Genomic DNA, 19986 nt, shown 5'->3' with positions numbered 1-19986 from the left:
GCGCTTTATTTCTCTTAGTCATTTAGTCCTCAAGACAAGCTTCTTACCCTGTTTCACAGATGAGGGAACTGAAGTCTGAAGAAGTTCAGTAATTTGCCCAAGGTCACACAACTAGTGGCGGAATCCAGAATAGAATGCAGGCAGCGTGGAACCAGAGTTGGTGCGTTTTTGTTTTATTTTTTTTTAATTCATTTGAGAGCGAGAGAGAGAGCACACAAGCAGGAGGAGAGGCAGAGGGAGAAGCAGACTCCCTGCTGAGCTGGGAGCCTGACATGGGCTTGGTCCAGGACCTGGAGATCACGGCTGGAGCTGAAGGCAGACTCTTAACCATCTGAGCCACCCAGGAGCCCTAGAGTTGGTGCTTTAATGCTAAATGTTCCTTACGCTGTTAGAATAAAGTAGCTAGTGAAGCAGTGGAGTTACAAGTCTGTGAGGATATTTAGTGCAATGTGAAAAACTGAAGAGGTTTAACACCCAAACTAAGGGCTTGAAATTTGGTAAGTCTGTCATTTGAATGAATTCACTCCAAGTACTTGTTGGTAGCTGGAGCTACCCAGCCAGCATGTGTGTGGTGGTTGCTCTTTGAGGCGTATGTATCCCAAATATATGACCTGGTCAGTTTTCCAGACGGCTGTCATTAGCTATCTGAAGAAGGGGGTGCTTTACTGTTCCTGGAAGGAGATGAGTAGAGCAAGGTACACAGAAGACATGCGCTCAAAGATACATTTTTTAAAAAATCTCTTACTTTGAACTCTGCTTTGACCTCCAGCAGAGATGGGACATGGCAGCTTTTAAAGAGTCATTGAGAGTCTTGGATTCAGCTCCCTTGTGGTGGATTTTGAAAGCCCTTGAGTAAAGATAGTAAAGCAGGCAACTGGATCTTTTGGATCCCCTTCCTGTATATATGGCCTCAACTTCTTGGTTTAGGGGAAGTATTATACTGTGGCACAAATCCTCTGTAAACTAGTTGAATACGTGCATAGAACAGAACTCTTGGAAATTTACAGAACTTTGCCAATGGCTATTGTTTCTACCTATAATTTACAAAAACAAAAGCAAACAAACAAAAAAACCACTCCAAAATATAGAAATGTGACTCAGTAAGACTCAAATCCAGGTGACTCTAAAACTTGTACATTTTCCTCCATAGAATAAATTCCATGTTAATTTCCATGGTTGGTCCCCAAATCACACGGTTTCTCACACAATGCATATATTGGTGTTTTTCTCTCTGGAAGGATTAAAGGAAATATTCTGTTCCCCCCTCCCTTACCTGTTAGCTTCCAAAGTCCCCTCTACCCACCTTTGGACCAGGGAGGCCCATTAGACATAGTCTTAGTCTAGTTCATTGAGATACAATTCATTGTTCCACAGAGTTATTACTCTATGGGTGATTTCTTTAAAAAGTTTTTAACACTAGGTTGTATCTTCATGATGCCACAATCACTACAACAGTTACTTTAAGAGGCTAATCTTACACTAATCAAACCCTGTGTTTGTTTTGAAGTTACATAGATAAGTCAAAGCCTGTGTGGCTTCACATACCGTATTCCTCAACAACTAATTGTTCATGAATTATAGCTAGTTTTACATACCCTGTCCAACATTAGACCGTAAGCTCTTATCAGGACAGTTTTGCTAAAATAGGGAAATTGCAGTCTATTATATGTGAGATGCTACGCAGTACCAAACTAAATCTAGCTGACAGAGGGTTCATGCTCGCTCACCTTAGTCTATGTTTACAAGCTTGGCAGCAGGGACATGGAAAGCAGGGTGTGTGGGGAGCTATGGCGGATTGTGGGATAACTTCTCAAAACATCCTGAAGTTACCCTCAGCCTAATACCATGTGTCCGTTATCATAACACATGAAAGCTGGAAGCCTTCTTATGGAATTTCTACTGTTTTTCCTCAGGCAGAACTGTGATTAGTCTATTCCACGTAAGCATCCACACACTTTAAAAAAAGAAAAGAAGGGGCGCCTGGGTGGCTCAGTGGGTTAAAGCCTCTGTCTTTGGCTCAGGTCATGATCCCAGAGTCCTGGGATCAAGCCCCGCATCAGGCTCTCTGCTCGGCAGGGAGCCTGCTTCCTCCTCTCTCTCTGCCTGCCTCTCTGCCTACTTGTGATCTCTGTCTGTCAAATAAATAAATAAACAAAATCTTAAAAAAAGAAAAGAAAACTCTAGGTTGGGAGATTTAGCTTTCCCTAAGTAGCCTATTTCAATGTTTCGCAAGAACATTGAAAGGGAATGTTCTGAGGGAATCTCTTTCTACAACCTAAATCCAGCATGTGGCTGCTTGTGCCAATTCTCCAGAAGCTGGAGGACATCTGATGACCACATCTGTGTTAAAACCCTTCCTGTCCTCACAACTGGTGGTTGTGAATGAGCAAAATAAATTAATCTAAAATGAATGACATTGTAACATATTTTTTGAGAACCTTTCATGTCTGTGAGATGGAAGAGTAGTTCTACATGGAATGTCCATTTATCTTCCGTGAAAAGTCTTGTGCAACTGAATGAAGCAGAAAATAGGTTCAGAAGTCTCCATTGGGAAGACAACAGAGCTGTGTGTTACCTTTCCGAAGGTAGTAAATTTTGGGGGGTGATTCAGTTAACTTTCATCATTTTGAAACCCTTAATAAAAAGGATTTCCATCACCGTTGCGGAGTGTCCTGAAGAAATCTAGAGAACTAGCATAAGAAACCCTAAAGCATATACAATGTGTACTACTGTGTAACTCAGAGCAAAACAGAAACAAGTTAATAGCATTTCACATTTTAAGTAAAACCCAATAATGTTTTTAAAACACCTGAGATCTGCTAGTGACAAGGCCCTTCAAGGAAGGCAGGACTGGCCACCAATATAATGTTCACAATACAACAAATTTGTACTGTGTCGAGAAGCATCTCCAGTGGGAGTTCTACATTCTTCCTGTATCGGGAAGATGTCCCACTGTACGGCGCTGGCTGCTCCTGTCCCCTCCCCGAAAGTTGCTTGGTTCTGCTGCAAAGATTTCCAAAGCTTTTTTTATTGGCAGCTTAGGACGCATGCGTGACCTTACCAAAGTGGAAGTGAAAGCTCTCAGTTTTTCTTTTTTCTTCCTTTTTTTTTTTTTGCAACAGTAAATCTATTAATTTTACAGTCAGTTGAACAGCAATAGATTAATTTGTGTAAAGTCTGTGTTCACAAAGAAAACCTGAACTGCAGGGGCTTGAATGCTTGAAACCACAGCGTGGTGGCTGAAGGCTGGCCACTCTTACAGCTTGCTGGGGAAGGATGAAGGCAGTCCCTTGTCACCTGCTTCTGTGCACAGGTGCTGACCCCTCGGTCGATCCAGGGCCTCCTGGCGGGGTAGCAGGAAGGCTGGGCCTTTTGTGTGCTACAGAGAACGCTTTTCCAAGGACTGGGCCCGTTTTCTCCAGCAGCCACAGGAAGCAGAAGAAAGAAGAGGTTAAGGGCCACCACAAGGGTCAGAATGGGTTAAATTTAGTTAACATCAGAGGTTATAGCTTTTAACAACAGCTTCAAGAAAACTTATTCGAAGATGCAATTTGTTTCTTCTTTGTCAACTGTTATTTTTTTTTTCCCCTATTGATAGTGACAGCTTAACAAAGTTGTTATATGCTGGAGGTTTTCATCCTTTAGAGAATAAAGGATTGTGTTCCTAAAAAGAGGTGCAGGTGGAGGACGTTATAAAGCTTCCATGATTTTCGAATTGGGAGCTTTAAAATAGACTCCCTGCTTGGCTAAGTCAAAAATAATCTGTGAGGGATGCGGGGGGAAAAAAATCTCCACTAGAAATGGAGGAATGCTTCAGCAGTCAGATGCAGGGGCTCAGATTTCTAGAAGTTTCTTTGTGTGTATTTTACTTTCAACCACCAGTTGTTTTTCAAAATGACCAAAGAGGCCCCCTCTTGGGTTTCCATACATGTGTTTCTCTAAATTTAGAACTTAGTACTGGGCATAACTAGTTGTGTATTGTTTCTCTATTTGAGAAAAAAAACATGGCTGTAGATTTCTGCATATGTCCTTCACGCTCTGCTTATTCTAGTATCCATATTTTCTGTTCAAGGGCCCAACTCTTGGTCTTTGGAAAGAGAGTCAGGTCAGCTTTAGCCTCTCAATTGGAAACTCACACTTCTCGATAGGTATGATTTACCTAGAACTGATGTTGAGTGTCTTGCTGATCATAGGAAGGCTTCAGCCGCATTTCTAAGATAAATACACGGCTTGACTTTTTTTGAAAGAGTTTTATACATTCACATTGATGAGGTTTTAGAATGCTGAACCTGGGTTTCCTGAGCAATGGTTTCTATCTGACAGTCAGAAGTGTGAGTGTAATCTACACATCTAAGTGCTATATGATACTGTGCATTTGACAACATGTTTGCTTCAGATACAATGAAGACTCATGTAATTATTATTTGGGAAATAAGATGTTTTGTCTAAGAGAATCCTCCAGATGCCTATACATACCTCTCAACACAAAGTGTCTTACCGTTTTGAGCAAAAGTATTTTAAATAACTTATTACAAAGCATTGCATTCTGAAACATGGTATAGTGAGTTTTTTTTAAGAGCGAGGGCATCGTTATGACTATACATTATTATACGGTGCTATGTGATATAGTCATACCTGTATCAAATACCACTGTCCAAAATGCACTGTTTTTTTGAATTTGTAATTTCTACTCATCATAGGTTTTCTTACTTTTCTCTCACCATTATACTGCTAACTTCCCCTTCTTGTTGCTATAGTCACTTACCTAGCTTTATATTTCTCCCCACTTTCTAACATTCTGCTCAAAGTCAAGTTCAGTCTCACCTGGCCTAATGCAAGGGTTGCTTAGGGGACTTCTACCCTCCATCTGTCCTTATTCCAAATCAGCCCTCACAGCACAGCCAGGCTAACCTTATTTTAGGAAAGCTCCACCCACACACTTTCCTTGTGACGGTTTCCTCGTCCCACCTGCTGACTTGGATTGTGAGGTTCCACTCTAGCATTTACTACCCTCACCCTCTGCATGGATCTAAAACCTACTGGGGTTGGCAAGTGAGTCAGTTTGCTTGCTCTGCCCAGGGCCCTTCCTCAGCCCCCCAAAGGGGAGCTTTGCAGAACAAAAGTCCTGTCCTCATTCCTTCTTCCTGTTCAACAGCTGGTTGGACCAGAGGAGAAGACTGCCCTGCAGGAGTCCAGTCCACAGACTGTGACAACTTGCATATTCTGACTGGGACATTTGCTGGATGTCAAATGCGGCAGGAGATACTAATTGGATATTCATTCTGCTCTTTCCCAGGTTTTAGCTGGGCACAAAGTTGCACAGAGTAAGGACAGTGTGTGTAGCCTCCCCAACAAATAGGTGTGGCCACGTGACCAAGTTCTGGCCAGTGGAATATATGTATACCTACTCCCATGTGACTTATCCCATAGTCCCGAGGAGTCCTCGTTTATGCCTGTTATCCCAGTATAATTATTAATAACATCCTTTTCACTCTTTCATGGCATATCACATGGCCACACTAAAAAAATAAGCTGTGGTATGTGCACCTTCCAGGATGTTCTCTTAGAAGGAGAGTGTGCTCTTCCTCTCCTTCCTGCTTTCTGCCAGCTGAAAGGTGGACAGGATGGCTGGAGCTTGGTTGGCATCCTGGAGCATGAGGGGCTCCTGGAATGGAAAGCGTGCATGGCAGAGCAATGAGATAGAAGGAACCTGGGCCCTTATACGCCAGCACATGGTGCTTCTAGATTTACTGATTGTACGAGAGAAACAAGCTCTTATATTGCAGCTGAACCTACCCCTGAAACATGTCACTCAAACAAAAAGTCATATAAAGTTGTTTATTTTATGATTCAGGCCAGTGACGCACACTGGAGTTTTCATGCAGCTGAGCTGGTCTGCAGAGAGAGGCAGGAGAATAAAACAGACATGCGGAAAGAACTATGCAGAAAAATAGGAGATTGTGGGGCTTGGTGAAAAACGGGGTAGAAGCTTTCATGTCTAACTTTCTGATTCCAGTCTCCATGGAGTCCACTGGTCTGCATTTCCTACCTGTACATACCTCTTAGGTGGATTTTCTCACAACACCTTTCTATCAGTGCCACCAAACATCATTATAGCTCTAACTCTCTCTTCTTCCGCCACTGCCAAGAAGCTAAATGACTACCTGCTGTTCCCTAACCATATTTTGTGCTGTTCTGTTTTTGCCCTACCTTTTGCCTGGAACAGAGCCATCTTTCCAGCCCTAGCCCAAATGCCACCTCTTCTATGAAGCTTTCCCATACTTAGTCTAACTGGGTGAATTTCTCCCTTTTTCTGACCCCTGTCATTTTATATATGTTTATTCTGTGGCTTTTCTCTTTCCTCTGCCTCCCAATATAGTTGCCTGAATACTTGGCATGTCCTGCCTTCTGCATTGCCAGCCCCTTAGAGGGAGGGACTGTACACTTGCCAGTTTGGTTCTAGCAACAAACTGCATACCTTTAGTGTACATTAAGTATTTGCTGAAGAGTTGTGGGCTATAGAGTACACAGCTAAGCCTTTTCTAATGGTCTCTGAAATAAGAGAAAGTGAACTCTCTTGGTTGAAGTACATGAGGTTTCGGGTAAGACTTTGTATGTTGTAGAGGCTTCCCTTACTGTTTTTTTTTTCTTGCTTTGAGTTGAGAGTGCTTAATAAGAGACCTCTAGGTATCTTATTATGGTTTTAGGATGACTCTTTTAATCACTCTAGGAAGTTTGGTTGAGGTAGGCATCTTTTATTGAAGCAAACTTCCATGCTAAGTACTATACTTGTGACTCTCATGATTTACAATTACTGAATGAGACCTGCAGAGAGTCTAAAAAATATACAAAAAATATCACAGTCTGTCTCGTAAAGGAGTAATAACGAGATCTTTGATTCCTTTTATTAATTACTACATTATGGACTCTATAATTGCAACCTGCAAGGCCTATAATCATTATCATCATTTTCAAAAAGATTATCAAATGATCACACATGTGTAACATTGGGTTAACCTTGCTACCTCTAAGGCAGGAAGGTCACAGCCCAGTAGAAAATCCAGTCTAGCCATTTCTTTAATGTTCTGTACATAACTGATGGATTTTGTGACTGGCTCAGTCAAAGGTTTGGGTATTAATGCTCAGAGGAAAAAAAAACCAAAACCCTGACACCATAAAATAGATCCACATGTAATTATAACTGTAATTTTATTATAGTCTAGAAGGATGCATCATAAATGCGAGGCATGCAACAGAGTAATGGGGGATAATGAAGAAAAAGGTATGTGTGCCTCACATTTATGATACATCACTTATAGTCTATAATTGATAGCCTTTGACTTTCCTAAAACCCCTTTCACACTCAACCATCATATCATGACACACTGATAGGCCTAAGTTTATATTAATAAGAACACAAGTCACAGAAGTTGGCACTGATTTCACTCATTTAATATTATTTTTTTACCAATTAGAATGGATTTGAAATTATTCTTTTTATAATTGGCCTCTCACTCACCTGCTTTCTGGAATGGGGGAGAGAGCTGCCAAGTTAGAGTTGGTCTAATGGGACCTTCATTTTAGCCAAAGTCTGGGTCAGCCAGGCCCTCGTTGCTTCCTGGACACCTAGTGTGGCTAGAGGGCTTGCACACCGATGGCAAGGCCGAAAGGATAAAACAGGCTGAGAAACACATTCACGCTGTTAATGCAACAAAGCCAGAGAAGGAAACACAAGGCAACAAGGAATTAATTCTACATGTGTAAGGACACCTGGAGAGCCACATGGCCAAGCGCCAGTTACCCATAAGGCTCAGCAGCAGGAGTGCAAACCAGGAGCTGGGACCTCAGGTCCCACTGGTTTGGTCACTGTGTGGCCTCGCTCACGTTACCCTGTAGAGCAGCTTCATCGTCTCTTACATGGGGAGAGCAAAAGTATTTTCTGCATGGACTTGTGAACATTTAAAAAATACACACGACACACATGCAAACTTGGTCAGTTGCTGGCACTGAGGATTGCTCAACGAACATTAGTTATAAAAGTCATACATGGAAAACAGACCTATGGAAAGTAAGTGTGTCATTCCCAGGAAAGACCCAGACTAGCCTTCTGGGACTAGCAGTAGATTAGACTGTGTGGGCTGAATTCTCCTCGATCCCAAACTGATCTTCTTCTACCACCTTTTTAGTTTTTTGTTGATGATGTGATTTAAAACTGGATTATAAAAGTAATCTTCCTCATTTTCTTTCACTTGAATTTATTTTTCTTATGCCTTGAGCATACTATATGGCTTCGTTGTCTTAGGCTTCTCTGATTGAGTGAATCTTAATGACAAGTAGCCTATGGCTTTTTATACATCTTTCAGTTGCCACCATTTCAAGGCAACAGAGTTGTTGACTTCAAAGTCATTGACTTTTTTGATCAGAAAAAGGCATAAAAAGTTTTCGATGTTGACCTTGGGTGAATATAAAGATCTTTAAAATCGAAGGAGAAATACAAATCAAAACCACAATGAGATCCCACTTCTCACCCCACTGCAATGGCTAGAATTAGAAAGAAAACAATACCAAGTGTCGACAGGGATATGGAAAAATTGGTAGCCTTTATAAATTGCTGGTGGTGTGACTATTGTGGAACACAGTTGAGGAGTTTCTTTAAAAGTTAAACATAGACTTACCACAGGATCCCAAAATTCCATTGGTTAGGTACTAACCAAGAGAAATGAAAACACATATCCACACAAAGACTTGTATATGAATGTTCATAGCAGTATTATTCACAATAGTCATATGTGGAAATAACCCAAATGCCCATCAATACCCATCAACTAAAGAATGGTACTGATCCATGCTACAACACAGATGAACTCAGAAACATTCCATTCGGTGCATGAAGCCGGACATAAGAGAGCACTTACCGTTTCTCCATTTATATGAATTATCCCCAAAGAGCAAATCTATAGAAACCAAAAGTCGATTCATGGTTGCTTAGGAGAGGGGTGAGAATTGGGAATAATTATCAGAGGAAAAGGATTTGGGTTTTTTTAGGGTAATGGACATGGTCTAAAATTAGATTGTGGTGATGGTCACACAACTCTGTGTCATTTACTAAAACTCATTGAATTATGCATTTAAAATAGAGTGATTTTATGGTATGTAAGAATTATGGTATGTACCAATACTATATATCAATAAAGTTATTTTTAAAGAAAACAAAGAAGGGATGGCTGGGTGTTTCAGTTGGTTAGGCCTCTGACTCTTGATACCAGCTCAGGTCTTGATCTCAGGGTAGGGAATTCAAGCCCCTCATTGGGCTTGGGGCCTACTCAAGGGAAGAGAGAAACAGAAAGAAAGAAAAAGAAAGAAAGAAAGAAAGAAAGAAAGAAAGAAAGAGGAAAGGAAGGAAGGAAGAAGAAAGGCTGTTTTAATAATAAAGTAATTAAAACACTTGTAGGAAAATCTTATATAATAAAATGGTCATTTTAACAAAGTTCTGTTCTCAGTGTTGCATTTCTTTTGTCTCAGTGAGTACTTGCTGGGATCTTAACTATGATTAGCATTTCTATTTTCTCAAGTTATTATCGTGCAAAAGTGCAGTTTGTGTTTATTCCAATTTATGTGGTCATGAGTAGACATGCATTTTCCCTAGTGGGTCAGCATCTCATGGGATTGAGGGTGTTCAGGTTATATACTTTGCCTCAGTAATTAAAAAATACAATTATAGCAAAATTTCTATGAAGCTTATGTTTAAAAGCTGTCATAACTTTAAGATATCATTTTGGTTACTGCTGATAGAATATTATGTACAAGAAGAAGAGAAACACAGCTACGTTTCGCATTAGACTGCATATGAATCACACTTTTAGTGACAGATAATGTTACAAGTTCAGGCTGTGCATAAATGGAATTTCTTTTATAAATTAAGTTGTATGAATAGCAAAGCTTACTATTCCATTATCCCAATAAGAATAGAGATTTCTTATTTTTGCCGATTGTCTAAAATATTCGAATGAGAGGAGGCCAGGTTAGAGCTGACCCTTCACATTCAAAGTGCTTGAGTGTCTAAGGTGTCCATAGAAAGAAGCTGGATCTGCGACGTACTCCTGTAGATTCCAGAATTTCCATTCTGTGGTTAGACACTTTCATGAACATCTTGCCTCACTGGCTTAAGGGTTTCTGTCACAAAATAAAGCTACTTATTGAATCATTTTTATGGCCTGAAGATACTGTACTGAACAGGAGTCAGGCTCCAGAGGAAAGGTGCCCAATGGCGTGGTGAATTCTGTCCTTAATCCCATGACAAACGACCCCTAGGTTTCCTGAGGTGGGCAGCACGCACAGCCGCCAGGAGAGCTGCAAAGGAGAGATGAGTGCAGGAGCCCAGTTGACAACCGAAAGGATGTGCTGGTTGGAGCACTAATGATGATCAAAAGGTCTCCAGGGCTAAGTGAGTATGGGAGGGGCTCAATCAACCTGGGGAAGTAACTTCCCAGAGTCGCGTCCCTGGGGTTTGCGCGACACATGGCTCGGACCAGGGGCGTGCCCTTGGTGGCAGCGTTGGCCACTCTGGGTTGCATTCCCCTGCTGCCTAATTTTCAGCCTCGGTGCCTTCTTGGAAATGACACTGTAACAGCCCCAAACCCGGGTGACCCAGCCAAGTGTACATATGGAGGCAGGGAGTTGGGGGAGGGGGGTAAAGGGATGGGGTGCTCAGCCAGCAAGGCTGCCCAGCATTTCCCATCTTGCTCCTCTGGCAGTCCCACACTCCCTTCCCACAGGGACCTTTGGGCTCTTCCTGCCTCCAAGACCAGGCCTGGGTCTGAGATGCTCTGCAAGTTCTTCCTTGATATTCCTTTTCGAGAATTCTTCTTCTCTGGTCTTGGGGATAGAGGGATTCTATCTTGTTTTGGATAAAGAGAATTCTAGATCAGATAACTGAGCCTCAACACCCAGGGGTCTCACCCTGAGTTATGACTTCCCATATCTCCCACTTGACCCCAGCCTAAACGCTAAATACCTTCAGTGCATTTTGTCAGTGATAATGATACAATAGGTAATAACATGTACACACGTACACGGATATAGAGCTTACCACGTATGTCAAGTGTCTCGACATATATTGACTCATTTAGTTCCCATGAAAGATCCTATGGTTAGTACTGGTATTGTTCTTCTATACCTTTCGTAGATAAGGAAGCTGAGGCAAGAGAGGTTAAATAACTTGTTCAAAATCACACAGCAATGGATGGTAGAGCTGGGATTAGAGTGTAGGAGGTCTGTCTCCAGAGTTCGTACTCTTAGCTACTAAACCAGAAGTGATAGCTAAAACAATAATATTGTGGTATGTTATTTATGTAATAATAATCAAATAGTAATTTTTTATTGTTGTTAAACTAAATATGGGACTAGGTCTTGCTTAAAGTGAATTATAATTCCTTTCCTTCGCAAAAACACTGCCAGGAAGGCCATACCAAAAATCATGAGGTAATCTTTATATTACTGTTTACTTGATGCTAAAAATTCTCTGCGTTCAGTGGGGAGGACAGAGCTTCATAGTGAGAATCAGGGGACCTTTATGTATTTCCTAACTCCATATTTTACCTGCTATGGTTCCTAGAGCAATTAATTTTGATTCTCCAGACCCTTGCTTCTCCCTCTGTAAAATGGGGTAACGGTGTCACAGGCTTGCAGGGATCAAGCAAGATGTATTAAAATATTTTTTAAATTGTCAAACAATATACAAATATCTAAAATTATTCATCTCCTGATCCAGGTTCCCTCGAAATATTTTTCTCTGAGTATTTTCTGACTTCTGGGCATAAACTCAAGAGAAGATATGACGTAAACCAGCGCTACTCAGAGTAGGGTCTGTGGACCAGCAGCAGCCCCTGGAAGCTTGTGAGAAATGGTATTTCCCGGGGCCCCTTCAGAGATTTACTGATTCAGAAACTGTGGGCCTGGGAACCAGCTACCTGGCTTTGACAATCTCCAGGTGATTTTGATGTGTGATTGGTGCGTGTGAGACGCACCAATGCAGACAGGTTTTCTTTCACTCATTCATTCATTCATTCATTCGTTCATTCAGTACTGGTGGAGTATCTCTAGAAAGGGCTGTGTTGGGAGGATATGTAAGACACAATTACTATCCTTAAAGAGAAAATATTTTTCTTAATGAACTCCTTTTCATTCTTCAAGATTCTGTTCAGTGCCCCCTTGAGGGGCTGACAGGGGCCCCAAACACGGGCTGTTTCCACTAAACCCTCCTGAGAAAACAAACACCAAGTAAATGGCAAAGCGTCCATCACCGGAGTTTGCTGTATACAGTGGTGGTTGAGTAGGTCACATGGTGATTAGTAGAACTCAGTCCACAGCGCATACTCCATCATGCTCACCAATCCTTCATCACCCTTTGAAGGGTGACGGCTAGGGACCCCTGCTGAGGACTGCTAAGAGTCCCTACCTAAAACTGACGACCTGACTTTGCTGATTGCCGCCAGAATAGGGCACAGGGTCAGGAAAATGAGGTAAACAACATTCTTTCCAGACTATTGCTTCAATACAGCTCCGTTTTGATGGTGGGCTCTGTGCAACACCTACTTTGCAGTGACTCCCAGTGTCTGCTGCTGTCCCCCGGGAACATGGACAAAGTCAAATGACAGGGTATGATCACAGCTTTCTTAGATGGGGAGACCCTGAGCAATTCTCCTGGCTTGGCATGTTTCCCAAACAGAGGCCACCTGGCAAGGTGAAAAAGAGCCTAGGTTTGCTGGTAGGTGAAACCTTGGCCTTGCCATTTGCCAGGCATGGTGTTGTACTCCTCTGCCCAATGGGGACGGGCATGGTGTTGTACTCCTCTGCCTAATGGGGATAAATAATTTTAATGCATAGCTGGAACATAGCATCTATATTAGATACAATATGAGTGCTATTGTGGTTTTATGATAAAGTACTTCATCTAGGGCTGGAGGGTGGGCAGGTTTGGGGTTTCCACAAGCTGGTGATATTGAAACTACTAGAACCATTCACAATGGGTCCACCCAAGAAGAAAGCCTTCAGCAGGACAGCAGCCAAGGTGGCCATCGCTGGGGCTCAGAGGGGTGCAGCCACGTGTGGTCATCCCTGATGTGGCCTCATCATAAGGGCCACAGATCTTCTCCCCATCTCCCCATCTCATGGCTGTCTCCCTGCCCCCCATAACTTTTTTCCACCTTCTCTCTACCCTTCTAACACCCAGGAAGAGTTTCGGGTCAGCATGGGGCAGGGGACCGTGGGGAGAGATGATTGTTTGATGGGTTAATCATGGGAACTCTTCCCGTGGCATTCTTAAGCCACTGCTGACTTCTAAATGGAGGGCGGATGCCAGAGCCCTCTGTGAAGTCCTGCATTCCTTCCAGAAGTTGTCACTGAGAGCCATGCCATGGCGTGCTGCTGGAGACCTTCTGCAATTATATTTGAGCTTCTGCTCTTTTGTTGGGAGGTGGGAAGTGGGAGGACACTGGTGAAGGGGAGGGATGGAATGTGGAGGGAACGGCATGGCGGAGGGTGGGGATGGGGCCCGGCTGATAAGACAGAATTATGTTTCCAGAAGCGCTGAGCCTCATTGGAAATATTGATTCCTCCCTGGAGGTCACAGCCCAGGCTTTGTTGTGCCTTCAGAAGGGCTATTTATACATTTGGTCTCCGTGCCAGCTCTGCCGAAGTGGTGTTTAAAAAAGAAAGTAGTAATTATTAACTGCACACCCCAATGCGGGTATCAGAATCAATTCAGAACAAAAGCTTTCACATAAGTGTTGTACTCCCACTGCTTCAGGGGGAAGCTGGAATCCTCTTCATTTCTAGCTAGAGCAAGGTTCTTGGCATAACTTAAATAAGGACTTCCGTGTCCTTGAAATCCAGCCACGTTTTGGAGTTTGGGCCCATGCTCTGACTTGCGCTCTGATGCTTTATCCCTCCTCCCTCATGCACACCTGGGGTGGGGAGTGAGGGAGAAGGAGTAGATTGAAATGTTTGATCTTAAAAGCAATCTTTCCTTCTCATGCTTTTGAATTCTCAGCCTTCCTATCCATGCCTAGCTCAGCAGCTTATTTGCCAGAAGCCTGGAGATTTCACTCCAAAGTCTCAGGATGTGCCCAGGTCCTTACTGACTACGCTGCTGAAGGAGAGATCCCAAGTGAGACCAGCAGAAGAACCGGCCAGCTGAGCCCTGGTCAACACTCAGAACCACAGGAGATAATGAAATGCTGGTCATTTATAAGTCACTTATAAGTTATGGGGGTCAGACTTATATTAAGGAAGTGGGAATATTACTCTTTTGGAAAGCAGAAAAGTAATCCTTAACCAAAATCTAGAAAGGCATTTTGAAGCAGATATCCTATTCTTTATTATTAGCATAAAAAATGTTCAATAAGCAAAAAACCTTATGCCTAAAAAGTGTTCATTGTTGCATGATTTTTAAAAATTTACAAATGATATAAAGGAGCAGTAATGACAGCAAAACCCAATGATGTACTAAATTATGATACAGGGAGTTATTAACTTGCTTTTGGAGGTGATACAAGGGAATTCTTCCTGTGCAATTCAGTTGGAGCCAGTGATTAAAAAAAATTGTACATATATCAGAGATAGTATTTATTTTTACCTTAAAAATACACAGTTCCATTCCTTTTCCACCTTTTTCTGTAGACTGAGGTTTATTTTTTTTTTAAAGATTTTATTTATTTGACAGACAGAGATCATAAAAAGACAGAGAGGCAGACAGAGAGAGGGGAGGAAGCAGGCTCCCTGCTGAGCAGAGAACCCAATTTGGGGCTTGATCCCAGGACCCTGGGATCATGACCTGAGCCGAAGGCAGAGGCTTTAACCCACTGAGCCACTCAGACATCCCTAAGGTTTATTTTTTTTTTAAGTTTTTTTATTTTTTATTTTTATTTTTTTTACAGAGAGAGAGAGAGACGGTGAGAAAGGGAACACAAGCAGGGAGAGTGGGAGAGAGAGAAGCAGGCTTCCCACCGAGCAGGGCTTGGTCCCAGGATCATGACCTGAGCAGAAGGCAGATGCTTAATGACTGAGCCACCCGGGTGCCCCTGGATTAATCCTTCTGAGTGTGAGTCCCCACTGCCTCAAATGCCACATAATGTTGTGCAAGTCATACCCACTCCACACTGTGCTGTCAGGAATTAAAGACATCTGGGGAGCAATAGGAATGCAGAATCATCTGGATCCCCCTCTCCACCCCAGGTTTTTATACTTACCTCCTGACATCGATTTCAAAAGTCCTTATTTTTAGTGACTCATTCTGACTGAGATTTTCAATTTGGTTTTTATTGCCTTTTTTGCAATCCTATTTCAATGGTTTATGTCATCTTTAATTTGATCATGTGATTATCACATCAGGTATAACTGGCAAGGATGGGAATGGGGCCAAACCAGCTACCTCTCATCATGGTCTTTGCAATATGGTGGCAGTAACTCTGGAGTCCTCTGGGTTGCCCAGACTCATCTGGGATTCTCAAGGAAGAGCCGGTCTCCCCGGATGAGGGCTCTGGGTCCAGAGCCAGGCTCTCCCCCAGATATGCAGAATCAGAATCTGCTTTTGAGTGTGAGGAAGTCTTCCGGGGACTCACCTGGGAGGTGGGTCCTGATCTCCTGGGGAACAAAGCATAGTCCTCTGGGTGTGTGGACGACAGCCACATTCTTCCATGGTGGTCACCTGACCTTCCAGATCGGCCATCTCTGGGGGCGGTTGGATGACTAGACAGTTATCTCTGTAGGAACCCCAGCCCCTGGGGGACGGCCACACCACAGGTGGGGGAAGCCGCAGGTCTGAACCCTGCCTTGTTTATTGGGATCAATCCACTCCTTCTGAACTGGCTATTCTCAGGCTTTCCCTGGGAGCCTGGCTTTGTGGGCATAGAACCCAGGAGCTGAAGCGATCTTTTCACAAGAGAAGACACTACGATTAATGGCTAGAAGGGGCTTTGGATCTTATCTGCAGAAGGATTATCTATGTAAGTAAAATCGCTGCTCCCTGCAAATTCTGCTCCTTTGGATTAAGTTTCCTGTGCCCTATCTTTGTAACTCAGAACTCTGTAATGCACTGTGATTTATGACTATATTCCTCAAAACCTGCTTGAAAACAAGAAGCCCCTCTTAACCTCTAGGTATTGCCAAAATCCCACCCCCAACAATCACTAATAATAATGATAATTCTTATTTCGTGCTTGCCCATGACCTCCGGCCAGAAGTGATGGAAGTGCATTTAAATCCAAGTCTGTCTGACCCCATAGGCTGAGCTGGTAGCTGTTAGGCTTGAAGATGCTGTGTGTCAGTGCTCCGCTGGGTGCTCATGTCATTTCTCATCCTTCCGACGGCCTGAGAAACAGCCTTTTGTCTCCATGTTCCAGGTGAGGAACTGGGGATCAGATGACACATAGCTCAAAGCCATTGGCTCAGAATTCTGAACCCACCTCTGTCCAGTTCCCTGGCCAGGTCTTTCCCACTATCCCACTCCCTCTCCTGGGAATGTGGGCAACCACGTGGAGACTCGGATTCGCCTGGCACGTGGAGGAAGTGAGGTCCCTTTGGAGACAGACTCAGGATGTCATAGGTGGGAGAAAATGATTCAGCTGAGGGTTTCCCAATGTCTGTGTCTCTGGATGATCAGCTGGCTTGGGGTGGGTGGTGCAGGACCCATGGACACAGAAGAGAAATTGAGACCCCCAATGTGACTTGACCTACTTGTGGTCCCAGAACCAGCTGGTGAGGGACTCAAGCCCTCAGACTCCTCTGTCTCCTCAGCCAAATCAATCAAGAAGACCCCCCAACCGGAGCCTAGAGTCCAGGGAACTGTCTCCGATTGCTCACGTTCCTGCTAAATCTGGTGATTATGCCTGCATTCTTCATGACCTTGGCCTTGATGCACAAATGCTTTGGTTTCTGAAATGGAAAGGCAGGCACAGACTCCTTAAGTCTGTGCTCTTCTGCCGGATCCTCCATCACTGAAACAAAGAGAGCCTTGTGGTTTTGTTTGGATGGGGAGGGGCGCAGTTGGGAAAGGAATTAGCAAGACCTAGGAGCGTGCTTGTTTGTGAATCAGAACATTATTCTTTAAGAACAGGTCTCATAGAGGTATTTATGCCCCACCCTTTCATAACCGCCTCCCCACCAGGAGACCAGCCTTGGAGGCTCCTCAGTGAAAGCATCCGAGGAAAGAGCAAGCATCAGGACACACCCCACACCTTGATCAGCCAAAGTACGGGGGAGGGAAAAGAGATGTTGCCCTGAGGGCATCTTCCTCCTGGACAGAGACTCAGGAAGGCCCGGTGAAGTGTGGAGGAGCCAGATCTCTCCCACGCCCACCGCGTGCTGGGTCCTGCCCACAACTAGCCTCATTCGGTCACAGTCACGTTTACATTTACAGAGCCAAAGCTTGAAAACCCTAGAAAGGACTCACCCCAGGGGACTCCCTGGAGATGGGAGCCGCAGTCCTGCTTTCATCTTCAAAGGCCCATGACTCAAATTCCACCTTGTCTGTGGGCTTCACGCCAAGAGCAGCCCCCCCGGTGGGTTTGCACGGGGAACCCACCACTGTCCTCACCGAGGCAAACACCAGCCAGACATTCTGGAGAACGAAGAGCATTCCCCTGGTGAGCGTGAGGTGGGGATGTTTCCCTCTATCGGGATTAATGAAGCGGCACCTCTCACGGGGTCCACTGAAAAGCTTCGTGTCTGTTCTATTCCCCATCTCATTGTCCTTCTAAACTGCTCTCTGCTGGGCAGCTGGCATGGTCTCGTGTGTGTGTGTGTGTTAAAATATACATAACCTAAAACTTGACGTTCTCATTATGTGAAATGAAATGCGTAGACACATTCACAAGTGTGACCAAGGCCACCATCCGTCTCCAAAGCTTTTTCATCTTTCCACACTGAAACTCTGTTGCCAGGAATCGAGGACTCCCCATCCCCTTTCCTCCCCAGCCTGGCAACCACCCCTCCCTTTCTGTCTCTTTGAATTTCCTGCTCTGGGGACCTCATCCGAGCATCTCTTCACTTGTGATGGGTTGATTTCACTTAGCATCATATCCTCCAGCTTCCCCATGTGGCACGTTGCAGACTTCCCTTCCTTGGTAAAGCTGAAAAATGTTCTGTTGTATGATAGGCCATATTTTGTTTATCCATTTATCCACCAGTGGACATGTGGGTTGTGTCAGAATATTTCTTTAATGCTAATCTGATTATACCCCTGCGGGTGAGATGAGCCCTCGAGTCTTTAATAAGCTGGCAAGCCTGTGCTCCCTTTCCAGAATTGTCTCACTGCCCCACGTCCCTGGGGCCCCATGTCACCCGTGGGGCCTGCTGCTGAGCTCACACTCCTCCAGAGGCCGGCTGGATCTCAGTCTGGGAGGCTGCTCCCACCCTCATCTCCTGGGTCAATCACCCCACAGTGTCTGCCTCCTCGCTGCCTCCAGGGTCCCATCCAAATCAGGAGGGCAGCTCTCCTCTCTCAGGGCCCCTTCAGGTTTCCTCCTGGCGCTGTGCACACCTGTCACCGTCCTATGTGACACTGGTTTCCACTGCTAGACTTCGAGGTAGTGTTTTGTTCCCTTCTGTATCCCTAGCACTTGGGGAAAGCCTGGCTGGCAGTAGGGGCTCAACAGATGTTAACATCATGAAGGAATGGCTGTGAAGCAGGCTGATGCAGACCTGAACTGCGAACCATAGCGTGGATGACCTTGAGCTTTCCTGAGTTTTAGCTTTCACGACTGTGGCAGGCTCCTGCATCAAGGTGGCAGGTGTGTTGAGAGGATCAAGGGAACCAAGCACCAGCAACCTGCCCAGCATACAGTAGTTGCTCAGCAGTGGCACTGCCCAGCTTTTCTCTTACCACAACTCCAGTCCGTGTCAGGACACATTTGCTTCTATAAGCATTCCAAATTGACCTGGCTCCCAGAAAAGGTGGTGTTTCCTGCAAAGAGAGGGTGGTGGGAAGGTTCTGAGGCTCCGGGCACCTTCTGAGGTCCCGACACCCTCTTTGCAAGTCGTGAACCCCCTGCCTGGCCTCCATCAGCAATTCCATGGCCAGACTTCCTTCTTAGCCCTAGATGCTGAAATCAACAGGGATGGGAATTGGGAAGTGGAGGATGGGAGGGCAGCTGGAAATCCTCCCGGGGGGTTAGTAACTCGGCATTGAACTACTCCACCACAAGGAAGGCTCACGCACTATAAAATAACCAGCAGTTGGTGACACCCTTCTCTGGTCTGCAAAGACACCTTTCTCTGTCCTCCGCAGGCTGTACCAGAGCCCAGGGCTTCCCTGGGCTCCACGGGGAACAGTGCCCTGGAGGTGTCACCGGACATTACTAGAGCAAACATTAGTACAAACACACAGACTATCGCAGACTGATTGCTCCGGTCGCAAACGCTGGTATGGAGCCTTGCAAGCATCGGCTGGAGGTGGGGGTGGGGGTGGGTAGGGGGAAAGGCTGTGAAGTTGTTTTTCTGGATTCAGACACTTCTCCCTGATTCAGGGCTGACAAAGGAAGGCCCATTATATGGGGGCATCTCCACTGGGACTTCCTCTTCAAATATCAGCCGGGTCAGGTTCCTTCTATGCAAATCATTTTGAGCATTTATCCTGCTTTTCATTAACATAATATCTCCTGGGTCATCACCCTGGCCTCTCTCTGAAACATTTCCCAGGCAAGAAAAGCTCTCAGCGGGGGAGGGGTATCCTGCATCTTTGTGAAGGAGGTGGCATGTTTATTCCCATTCCCTCTGCTGCCCTGCCTGTGTTACTCTATGCGATAGCTACTCGGAAGAGGCTTTATTTTTTCAATAAACAAAACAAAATCCAGCTGAGATTAACTACTGGATTAAGAAGCCAGGGAATCTCAAGGGAGTTCTGAATTCTCTCTGCAGCTCACTCTAGGCAGTGTTATGCTCCCTCCCCAGATGGGCCAGACTCTAGGTATAGAACACAAAACTAAATTG

General features: G+C 44.5%; 1 long non-coding RNA gene across 1 annotated transcript; it reads left to right on the top strand.

The window, feature by feature from the left end:
- The first annotated feature begins 2126 nt into the window (after positions 1-2126).
- Positions 2127-7274, top strand: LOC116574538. Its single transcript, XR_004279358.1, has 2 exons — positions 2127-6687; positions 6749-7274. It is a non-coding gene; the product is annotated as an uncharacterized LOC116574538 (long non-coding RNA).
- The last annotated feature ends 12712 nt before the right edge of the window (positions 7275-19986 follow it).

Source organism: Mustela erminea, chromosome 15 (genome assembly GCF_009829155.1).
Source record: "Mustela erminea isolate mMusErm1 chromosome 15, mMusErm1.Pri, whole genome shotgun sequence".
NCBI lineage: Eukaryota > Metazoa > Chordata > Mammalia > Carnivora > Mustelidae > Mustela > Mustela erminea.
This window is presented reverse-complemented; position numbering and strand designations above follow the sequence as displayed.